Genomic DNA, 12001 nt, shown 5'->3' with positions numbered 1-12001 from the left:
AATACACTGTGCACATCAGATAAAGATAGTCTACTTACCTATACAAATCTACAGTACTTTACATAAGGACCTTTTAAAAAGCAAAGACCCAAGTAAACATATAAGATATATGAAATTTCTACAATTTGAAGATGAATATTCTACAGTATTTTAATATTTTTGAAGCTTACCATTGTAAATATGTGTACACTTCCAGCACTTTTTGCTTCTTTTTCCTGAACAAAAATTTTAATTAACAATGTGTCTTAGAATCTAGGAAATTAGTGTTTATCGGTTAGTCTCTGGATATTTATCTGAATGCTTGCATCATAGACTTTAGGCTCATTACTCAATTTATGCTCTTAGTATGTGATTAAACCATTTTATATTGACAGAATTTGGTCATTGCAAAACACAAATAAGTTCAGGAAAATTTTTAAAAATTCTTTTTTTCTCAGACCATAAATACATTTGTCATTAAAAAATTTATACAGTAGTGCCATGTAATATCAATTGTGTTAACTTTTTTCTACTTTAATTAATCATAATAAAGGCATTATGAGTAAAATAAATGATATATTTGATTGCAATCATTCCAAGAATTTTGTATGGATTTGTATTTTCTTAAAAGTGCTTAAGATCTTTTTATCTGTTTAGACCATTGAAGAAAGGTAAAACAGATTTTAAATGGATATAAATTATTCATGGCATTTTTATTCAATTTTCCTTTAAAGAAAAGAAATCAAATATACTTTCTTCAGCCTTTAAAATGGAGATTTGGACTCATGATCTCAAGATCAGTATCATGATATCATGACTATTTTGACTTGTATCACTTCCATTTTCTTACAGAGGCCCTTGTTTTGGAGCTTTGTCACTTTCACAGAAAGAATTCCTACATAGACTATGAAACTTATGCTTAGGCTTAATTTTGCAACTGTATAAACCCATCCTGTAGCGTAAGGCACTAAATTATGCATTCTTATGTTTGGTTTCTTGTGATTTTATTTACTTTGTTGTCAGTATTTGGTATGACATTGACAATGGAGAACGAATTATTATGCACCTACAGAATCTTTTCTATGTGCTAGTATTCTGCTGATGATAAAGGAAATTTAACCTGTTAAATTTAACTTAAAAACCATATCTGTAGTTAAAGTGTTCAAGAGTTACACTTTAAATTTCTCTATAAGTGAAAATAGAAACTTCACATGCTGAAAGAATGCCATGCATTGAACATTGTAAACGTGTAATTTCCCCATCAAAAAAGCTAGAAATTCAGCATATGTAAACACTATAGACGGAACATGTGAAGAACAACCATCCTGAAAAATATGTTAAGAAATGCACTATTTGTCCATTAGTCTGACTTTAACTTCATGACGGCCAGAAATTTGGGATGTTTTAAAATTAAAGTTGTGGCATTTCCTACATAGTTAATTTTTCAAATCTGCACCAATTCTAAACATCATCATTGCATGTGCTGATGTAATGTTATACTTTTGCATAATTTTAGGTATTGTGAGAATGACTTTTTAAGCATAAAATTTAACATCCTGAACAATGATTACTTTTTTTTTTCTCATGTGAGCCTTTTGCTAGCTCATGGAAAAAAATTAGTCTTTTATGCATATGAACCTTTATTCAAGTGACTTTAACTAAGAATATTGCATATAACTCCAAATGCAAAAAGTGAAAAAACTACATTGTATATATGACAGTATTCTTGTTATGACATAATATTAATGATGACAATACAACATGGTCAAATATTATATATACAGTTCTGAGACCCTTAAATAGTAGACTGTGATAAGATTATGCTCTGTTATTGTCCATAATACTGCCCAATAAAGTGCTTAACAAGGACTTGGCATGTATTAGATGTGTTTTGACAAAACCAGTTTGTTTTCCTAGCCCATCAGTATAGATTTTATGATCTTGCTTCCAATATATATAGTTGCGTATTGAAAACCTATTGAACATTATTGAACTATTCTATAAATTATAAAACATACACAAAAAGAGGAATGGAAAAAGTTAAATAAAACTGAATATCAATAGAGATAGCTTTCCCTTAAAACTTCGCTTTGTAGACCACTATCCTGGGTTACTAAATCCAGCCATTCTATCTGTAGAAGTGTTACCCAAACCTACGCTTAGTCCAGTGAAAGAATTCTTTACAAAATTGTAAATAAGTATAATTCCCTTTACTCTTCAAGAGCTATTCATTCTAGTCTAGTTTAATCTATTCTTGTTTTAGTCCTATATTTCTGAGCATCATATGACTGGCCCTATTTTCTTAAAACTTACAACATTTGACTTTCATGCAACTGAACAGATTTTCTGTATATTAGCACTGATATCCTACAAAAGGACTCCTAGAATTAAGTTATATAATTTTATGTCAAACTAAGACACTGTTAATAATTATTAGGTTCACTAGGATAACAGGCATAAAGAGCACTGTCCTGGGAAAAATATACTTATCCAACCAGTAATAGTTATTTTGAGGTATGAGTAAAATATCCTTTTTCGCACTAAGTCTCACTGGAAGCCCTTTGCTTATGTGAAATTTGCTTGTATATAATTGTTTAAATTTCCAACTAATTAGCCTACCATTGTCTTTTAGTTCCCTCTAAGTTTCTCATTAAAAAGGTTTTGTCTTCAATATTTTATGATGATTTTCATCCTTCTGAGCTTTTCATTCTTTTTCTTTCTTTCTCTTTCTTTCTTTCTTTCTTTCTTCCTTCCTTCCTTCCTTCCTTCCTTCCTTCCTTCCTTCCTTCCTTCCTTCTTTTCTTTCTTCCTTTCTTTCTTTCTTTCTTTCTTTCTTTCTTTCTTTCTTTCTTTCTTTCTTTCTTTCTTTCTTTCTTTTCTTTCTAGGGCTTCACCCATAGCATATGGAAGTTCCCAGGCTAGGGGTCCAATTGGAGCCATAGACACCCACCTACACCACAGCCAAACCGCAGCCACAGCCACAGCACCTTGGGATCTGAGCCACATCCATGACGTGATGCTGGATCCTTAACCCACTAAGTGAGGCCAGGAATCAAACCTACATCCTCAAGAACACTAGTCAGGTTCTTCACCCACCGAGCCACAACATGAAATCCCCTTCTTAGCTTTTAAAATCTTTCATACAACTACAAAACATTTTAAAGGAATTGAATAAACTAGATTGTTTTGTGTGTTTGTGTGTGTTTTTTCCCATCTTCTTTTAGATAGTGGTACGACAAATGTACAGAGGGAGAAAGGTGCAAGACAAAGAAGTGGTTGTGTAGAGAGGAAGTGTGTGACAGCAAGAAGAAAGCACAGTCCTCAGCCCTATAGTAAAATTGCTACAGGGGGCAGTTTACTGAAGACTCGTGGGGGAAACAATTTTCAGTTCGAGAAAGTAGAAATATTTTTCCCTATGCTCATTTAATAATACTACTTAGAAAAGAACTACTTTGTTTTTTCACCTTTATGCTTGAGTTATAACAGCACTACATATAATTTTATTAGGTCAAGTTAATGGTATCTGACACTTTTTAGTACATAATCCTTGTACTCTATAATGTTAACTGCATAATTGCTTGAGGTGAGAGGTACATCAGGTCAGAACACAGACTTGCTTGGACTGAACCTGTTAAACTGAAATTAATGAGTTTTGATCTATCAGGTTTTAGAATATATTTTAATTTAATTAATTTAAGTTTAAATTGAGTTCATTTCTCAGAAAAATTCTTAAGAGCACAGTTAATTAGCTAAGGTCCAAATTTGCCAGCTGATTTTAATTTGATGAGGGATTTCTACTGGGCTTTTAATTGCTATATTTGCCTTTTAAAAATCACAGATTCAAAGTCCAAGTAAAACCTGCTAGCCAATTGCATTAATGCTTTACAGGGAAAGATTACATTAACGGGAAACATTATTGGAAAGGTATGCATGCATTATTTTGAAAAAATGAGAATTAATATGTGTGATAACAAAATTGTAATTATGTTTTTCAGATGGCAGTGGACATTCAGTAGTAAAAAGTCTTTGCTTACTGAAAAAAGAATATATTCTGCTCAATAAAAATGTAACAAAACAGTGGATGTGATGCTTTCTGAAACTGGTAAATTGAAAGAATTTCATTTCAATTAAAAAAAATGTAACTACTACCAAAAATACTTTACCTATGTAAATGTTCCTTTGAAAGAAGGAGAAAGTCATTTTTAAAAAGTCCATTTTTATCCTCACTCTTTCTTAGATAATTGCCTTAATTGTCATTTTAAGACTAGAAAGCTTCCATAATTTTTAAAGAAATTAGTATGGATCTATATATTTACATTGAGTCAGAAATGCTAGTCATATTTCTGTAGGGAAATTACAGAAGAAGAACAATGTTTTTATTTAGATGTTTGAAGTGAACTCTAGTGAACCATTCATTACAAGCAATATTTCAGGAAAATAAATCTTTTTTTTTTTTTCTTTTTAGGGCTGCACCTGCGGCATACAGAAGTTTCCAGGCTAGGGGTCGAATTGGAGCTGTAGCTGCCAGCCTACACCTTAGCCACAGCAATGTGGGATCCAAGCCATATCTGCCACCTACACACATGGCAGCTCACAGCAATGCTGGATCCTTAACTCACTGAGCAGGGCCAGGAATGGAACCTACATCTTCATGGATACCAGTTGCATTTGTTATCTCTGAGCCAGAATGGAAACTCCAAGAAAATAAATCTTCAAATTAGGTAGTGATCAGATATATTTTCATAATGAGGCTGTAGCTTATACCTAAGTCATGTAGGTTATTAACAATTAGAAAACTTGTAATTATTGTTCAAATGTATTGAGATTTCATGAATTGTTAGTTTCAGAGTTAAATGATTTTGTGCTTAAATAGTATTATTTTACTTGTAGATACTTTTTAGTACACACAAAATATATATATATATATATATATATATATATATATATATATATGTGTATATATATACACACACACCTATATTGGTTACTGTATTGGTTACAAAATATATATATATATATATATGTATATGTGTGTATATATATGTGTATACATATATGTATATATATATACTTGTATTGGTTACTGTCCAAAGACACAATTTTGAGTCAAGTCTGTGAGTCACCACTAAATAGAAAGACCCACTGAAGATAAATCTATTCTAAGAAGAAAGGCCCTCAAAAGAAATACTTTCTCAGGGACATATACACCAGATTTCTACAAGAAAGAAATAGACATTATCATGTTAAGCACTGATATTTTGAAATTGTTTGTTAAAACATTCACCTGATGTGACTAATACACTTTCCAAATAGATCACATTTACTCCATGTCCTAGAGAATAAAAAAAAAAAGTTAATTATAGAAAAGTAATAAAAATGGCTTCTGTGGAAGCAGAATATCTAGTTTAAAATAGACGGGATTGCAAGTACAAAGGGCAAGAAGAGAGAGAACAGGAGGAGGAGAGAGAGAGGGAGAGGTGGGGAGAGAGAGAGAGAGAAAGAAAACCTCCTTTAATAACTGTAAAGTGCAGAGATCTGTGTGGCCTATATGTGCTCTCTTCCTACTCCTCCCTTGTTCACTGGGTTCTGACCCACTGGCTTTCTCTCTGCCCCCTGAGAACACCAATCTCTTTGCTCTTTCTCCTGTCTGAGATGTCTTCTCTGGAATCTTTGGCTAATTCCTATTCACTCTATGTTTCTCAAATTGAATGATTCCTCCAAGAAGAAGCAGATCCTGAAAATCCAGTTTAAATTAGACCCTTTACTCTCTTTCATAGCACCTTGTTATTTTTCTTTAAACCAGTTATCACCATATGTAATCATGCAATAATTTAGATATTACATTTTAAAATATCTGGTTTACCCATATTTAACTGAATGAAAGCTCATTTACTGTCTGACTAACTTCACTTAGTATAATAATTTCTAAGTCCACCCCTGTGGCTGCAAACAGCACTGTTTCGTTCTTTTTATGGCTTTTTTTATGATATCACTTCTATGTAGAATCTAAAAAAGGGATAAAAACAAACTTATTTGCAGATAAGAAGTAGCCTCACAGATTTTGATAAACTTATGGTTACCAAAGGGGACAGGTGGGAGGGATGGACTAGGGATCTGGGATTGGCATATGCACTCTGAGGTATATGGAATGATTGGCCAATGGGGACCTGCTGTAGAGCACAGAGAACTCTACCCAATATTCTGGGAAAAGAATCTGAAAGAGAATCAAGGTGTGCATATGTATAATTGAATCACTTTGTTGTACAACAGAAATCATCACAGCTTTTTAATTCAATTATACTTCAATAAAACTTTAAAAAATAAAAAACTAGAAAGAAAGTTTATCACTGAAAAATACTTGGAACCAGGAAGTACTCGGTATTTAACAAAAGGAGTGTCTCATGTGAGATGAAAATGAGAAAAAAAAATAAATATGGGAACTTTTTGTAAGTTATGTATTTGTACTTTGTCTTGGTGACAAATGAGAACTACTGAGGGATTTTTAAGACATTGATTTATATAATCAGATTTGTCTTTCAGAAAGATTACTTATTTTGGGAAATGATTTGAGAATGAGGGAGAATGATGTGGTGTTAGGTGAATCCAGAGGAAATTCTTTCCATAATCTATGAGGATAGCATTAATTAGCAAAGTGTGAATGAAGATCCAAAGAAAAGCATAGAACTGAAAAATACTTTGAATATAAACTGAATGGAGAAAACATTGTAAGAAGACTGTATAATAGAGAAACATCTGCTTTATTCTTGGCCACTTGGAAGCTGTGTGTCCTTGGTTAAGTGGCTTAAATTTTCTTCACTCAGCTTTCTCACCCAAATAAATGTGTGTGTTCTGTAGCAGTTTTCAAACTTTTATGCCGGCAGTAAATGAATGAGTAAAATGTTCCGTGATGCTGGAGTTTCTTTGATTGAATTAGAGTGAGAGTCTGAAGCCTCAAATACCTGAAACTTCTCTTGTTGCCCCTTTTGTGGGTGTTGGAGGGGGACTTTTGTGCCTTACACTGATCCCTGAGGAAGTCTTGTAATAAAAGGACCCAACATAAAAACAATTGGTCTCTATAATTGGATGTTAGAGATAAATCCCACAATGAACTCATAATCACCTTTCAAATCTGTTTTTCCACATATTGTCTCTTCCTTCCTCAGGCTGTGTGTTCTCTGAGAGTTATCCTATCCATTCCCATGCTTCCTTTTCCTTTACTATTTACTAGTTAATCTCACACCTATGATCTTCCACCCATATATTTCCTTTGAGGTCTAGTTATCAACATGAAGATGACTTACTAGCCCATCATACTTAGTAAATGAAATGAAACAATATATAAACCCCCTCTGCACACCTTCTCCTCCTGTTCTCTCTCTCCTTGGAATAAATTCCATTAACTTCTATGGAGCTCTTCATGGAAACAACTTTCGGACGTGCTAGGATCCTCTCTCTGTGTGCCTCTATCTTTTTCTCTCTCTCTCTTTTGTTTATTTGTAAATGGTTAAGATCGCACATTCAATCCCAGGAAAATATCCAGATAGAAATTATAGCAATTCAGTTAATCAATTAAGTAATTATTGAAAATGATGGCAAGTGAAGGAATGGATGTATAGTGAGAAGATGCTGGCCAGGGGAAGTGTCTTGTAAGTTCATTTTAGAGACCGGAAAAAGAACAAGAAGAAAAAATAGGTACACAAACAGGTAACTGTGAGGAAATAGGACTAGAGATAAAAGAAAAGCACTTAGTGTTTAAACTACAAAAACTCAGAGAAAGGAGAGAAGATAGCATTGTGAAACACTGTAAAAAATAAGATAGGGAAATTCAGTAACAAAGAGAGGGCAGAAGTTCTTACTGAAAGACATTGGAAATCTGAGCATAGCATTTACATTTTATTGTGTTGCCAGGTGAACTGGGGTTGGGGGGCAGGGTGGAGGGTTGGGGAGGTGAAGAAGGATTGATACAGACACCTATCAGAAGTCTTGGCTAAGAAAGAGAGGACAGCAAGCCACAGCATTTTTTTTTTTTTTTTTTCTTTTTAGGAAGTTCCCAGGCTAGAGGTCAAATCAGATCTGTAGCTGCTGACCAACACCACAGCCATAGCAATGCCAGATCCTTAACCCACTGAGCAAGGCCAGGTATTGATCCCGGATCTTCACAGACTCTAGCCTGATTCTTTACCACTGAGCCACGACAGGAACTCCAGCTACAGCATTTCTGAGCCTCACTTTTCTCCTCTGTTCAAACAGTGTGTTAGTGATTAAAGAAACCCACTGAGACAATATAAACAAACTATTGAACACTTCATGAAGCAGACAGTCTCCTTTTAGCTAAACTCAAAAAGGGGCAGAAGGCAGGAAGTTTTATAGGATGAAGAATAAAGAATTAGGGAGAGAAAAATAGAAAATATCTGCTTGGCTGGGGAGACAAAGTTGACTTCATTTGGGGTCAAAAGGCCCAGAGTTGACTTTGCATTTGGGGATTGGTGACAGGAACACAAAAGTTAGCTAAATTTTGGGATTGCTAGTGGGATACTGGTAGAAGCAACTCCTTCTTGGGTCTAGAAATCTACATCAATATGTGGAATAAACTTGGTTTTCCTTACAAATTTTGTGGTCAAGAATGGAGCTATGGGTGGCTCTAAAAACTTGTCAGAATATTCTTAAATCCCTGAAATAAGTACCTCTTCTATGTGCACAAGCAAGCCTTTTGACTGTCAGCACATTATACGAAAATTCTGCAAATTTGGAGACTGTGATCTCTTTGAAAGCAGGTGATGTCTTATTCATTTTTGTACCTTCGGAGTCTATCATGGTATCTACCACATAGTAAGAGTACAATCAGTGTTGATTTATGTTCCCCAAGCTGAAGTTTGGTATGTAGCTTAAACTCTGTGAAACGAAATGTTAGTGTCTTTGTTCGCAGCCAAAATATAAGAAACAGATACAAATAAAAGGCAGAAATGTAAATGCCATTCAAAAATTTTATCCAACATGTCCTTCTTTTTCTCTTCCTCCCAGAGACAGGACAAGGCTAAGTAGTTTGCTAAACCCAACACTGGCCTGCCTTACTTCCAGTTTTCAGTTGTCAGTTGTTTAATCTGGATAAAGATATCTATAGGAAGACACATATGAGGCAGCTTCTCCTCTCAGTCTACCAGCCTGGTTTTCTACCTTGAGTGAACAAAAAACAGTGGTTTGTGGTTTTTAGGAATATTCTAAAATTCCAAATGACATTGTACTTGCTCTAAGCAGAATGAGATTAAGAACCACAAATAAACCTTCTTTTATATAGCAGCTTTAATATAATATGATATAGAAAGTTACCAAGTTTGAAACATTTGCAAAACTCTGGGAGTCCCCTGGTTTAAGAGGTTTTAGTACATTGCAACTTAGGTTCATGAGACAATTAAACTTGGCAGAGTTCACATCATGACTCGGAGGTAACAAACCCCAGAAGTATCTATGAGGATGCAGGTTTGATCCCTGGCCTTGCTCAGGGGTTTAGGGAACCAATGTTGCCATGAGCTATGATACAGCTCACAGAGGCAGCTCAGATCCTGTGTTGTTGTGGCTGTGGTGCAGGCCAGCAGCTATAGCTCAGATTCCACCCTTAGCCTAGGAACTTCCATATGCCATGGGTGTGGCCTTGAAAAAAGTAAAATAAAATAAGACATTAAGTTTGAGAACATGTGGAATCTTTAAATGTTCCTTTAAAAATTGTCATTGGCATTGTCACTGCTATGGCACAGTTTTGATTCCTCGTCTGGAAACTTCCACATGCTGAGGGTGTGGTTTGAGTCTTGCCCAGAAAGTTTCCTTTGAGCTATATGGACCAGAATGACATGGCCTATGTAGGTATTATTTTATCCATCAAAAATACCCTCATTAAACTAAGTGAAGCCTGTGCCATCCCTAGGATAGAGTGTCAAGTTTAAAGAACTTTTGTAGATTGCTCAAATTAAAAGAAATGCTGGAACATAGGGGCCATGTAACAGCAGAGTTCTTTGAGGCTCTAAATAATGACTGAAATCAAATATAATTTAGTATTGCTTTCACTCTGCACTGTCAAGGCCTGCTATTATTCTGAGCTCACTTCCTCAAGAGGCACCATGATCAATGTTGCACCTGCTACAGTTGCCCTTCAAATCAGATGTATTTACTGCATGTTATATAACTTCTAGTTCCTTTAGCAAACATGCCAATCCAATTTTTTTTCTAGAGCCAATCATTTTTATGTTTAAATCCAATATTGCATGTCTTGTACATAACTATTCTAAAGAATCTTATTTTATATACTGTGTATCAGAATAGTATACACTCCCATTAAGTAAAAATAAAAATCTAATATAAATAATGCAGCCAACTAGTCAAGTGTCATACCACCTAAGACACCAAATAAACCTTGAACAGTGAAAAAAAAACACTAAAACAAAAAAAAAATCTCTTTTATAAAACTGATCTAAATCTTTACTCCAAGGGCTGGGCTGTGGGCAGGAAACTGGGATTCAAAGCAACTGAATTTGCCCCAGATTTGTCCCAGGCTTACTTTTCCCTCTATTTTTCCTTCCAAGATTCCCTCAGATCTGTAACCAAATCTTTTTTCTTTTTCCTTTTACTTTCTTTTTTTCTTTCCTCTCTTTTAAATCATGCATTATAACGTTGAAAAAAAAAGGGTTAAGTTGTGGATAACGGTCTTCAGGGATATATTATTAAATTTTGTTTATAAATTTATAAAGAAGAATTGAAAATCATAACGGTTTCTTCTAAAAGAGGAGCAGGGTATTTTAAGGATAAGATGATGAGGTATGTTTTAAAGAAAGTTTATCAGAGCTTATATGATTTACTTCTCCCCAAAGCAATGACATCTCAGTTCAAATGTTTTAAAAGCTGAATATTCTAAGTATTTATACACAGTGACAGTTACTGGGAGTTCCCTGGAAGCTCAGTGGGTTAAGGATCTGGCATCGTCACTGCTGTGGCACAGGTTGATTCCTGGTCTGGAAACTTCCACATGCTGAGGGTGTGGCCAAAATAACGACAGCTACTGGTGATGCTATAGCTCAAATGCCTTTTGCCATTTCTCTGCCCTCCTTCCCTGGTCTTGGATGTCTTTGCTACCAACTGCCCATATTCATTACTCTCTTTGGAGAACTGCCTCCTTCTACAACAGTCACTTTCTGTATGATTGCAGAGGACTGGAAGTAAGTACCTGAGCTTGCACCACTCAATACATGCTCACTCTCTTCAAGACAGAACAATGCTGAGGTAAAATTTACACTTCACTTGCAAGATTAGACTGAAGCGAGACTCTGAGGGAAAGTCTTGACCTGAAATCACTTCCTTGCTTGTTTCCTTGTTTTCCTCACTCTTTATTCTGTTCCCCCTGATTCCATACTTGCTTCTCCTGAGAACACTTCTTAATTAATCATTAGCATACCCAAATCTTTTTCTTAGGTCTATTTCTGGGGAATCCAATCCAAGGGAGACATTATGAAAACATTCTGCTGTATGAGAATTAGTTTATTTTAGTTGTCCAATGAATGATCTTTTTGTGAGAAAAACTGCATATGATCAAGGAATTCATTACAGATATATTTATTGCAAGACTACTGGGTAGAGAGAACAAGATCTCTCCCCGCCCTAGCTCTATTGACACACACAAGAATTAAATGTCCAATATACTTAATTAGAGATACAACTATTTCTCTGAAGAAAGAATGCAAGGATCTATGAAAGCTATTATGGAGGAGGGGTAAATAGCTTGGACTGTCAGAGAAAGTATCCACGAAGAAGCAATCTTAAAACTGAATCCTGAAGATGACTAGGATAAAACCAGATGGATAGGATGGGACATTTCTCCAAAGGGAGGGAACAGCCAATGAGAAAGTCTTGGGAGCAGGACAAAAGGCCAATATGCCCTTGGTACAGTGAGCACTGGTGAGTCATGTAAGGCTGGGGAGGTGGGCAGGTACTGAATCATAACATTTCCTTCTAGTCATATTAAGGATCCCTGTTTTAT

General features: G+C 35.0%; 1 long non-coding RNA gene across 11 annotated transcripts in view; it reads left to right on the top strand.

The window, feature by feature from the left end:
• LOC106510043 overlaps nucleotides 1–12001 on the top strand; it is a 77631-nt gene that overhangs the window by 36259 nt on the left and 29371 nt on the right. For 10 of the 11 annotated variants that reach the window (XR_002343252.1, XR_002343249.1, XR_002343251.1 and 7 more), the window contains one exon: nucleotides 3975–4081. The exons of the other annotated variant lie outside the window; for it this stretch is intronic. This is a non-coding gene — a long non-coding RNA (uncharacterized LOC106510043). The remainder of the gene's footprint in view (nucleotides 1–3974; nucleotides 4082–12001) is intronic. 11 annotated transcript variants of the gene reach the window in all.

This window comes from Sus scrofa, chromosome 4 (assembly GCF_000003025.6).
Source record: "Sus scrofa isolate TJ Tabasco breed Duroc chromosome 4, Sscrofa11.1, whole genome shotgun sequence".
Lineage (NCBI taxonomy): Eukaryota > Metazoa > Chordata > Mammalia > Artiodactyla > Suidae > Sus > Sus scrofa.
Note: the sequence above shows the minus strand (reverse complement) of the source record. Positions and strands in the feature narration are given on the sequence as shown.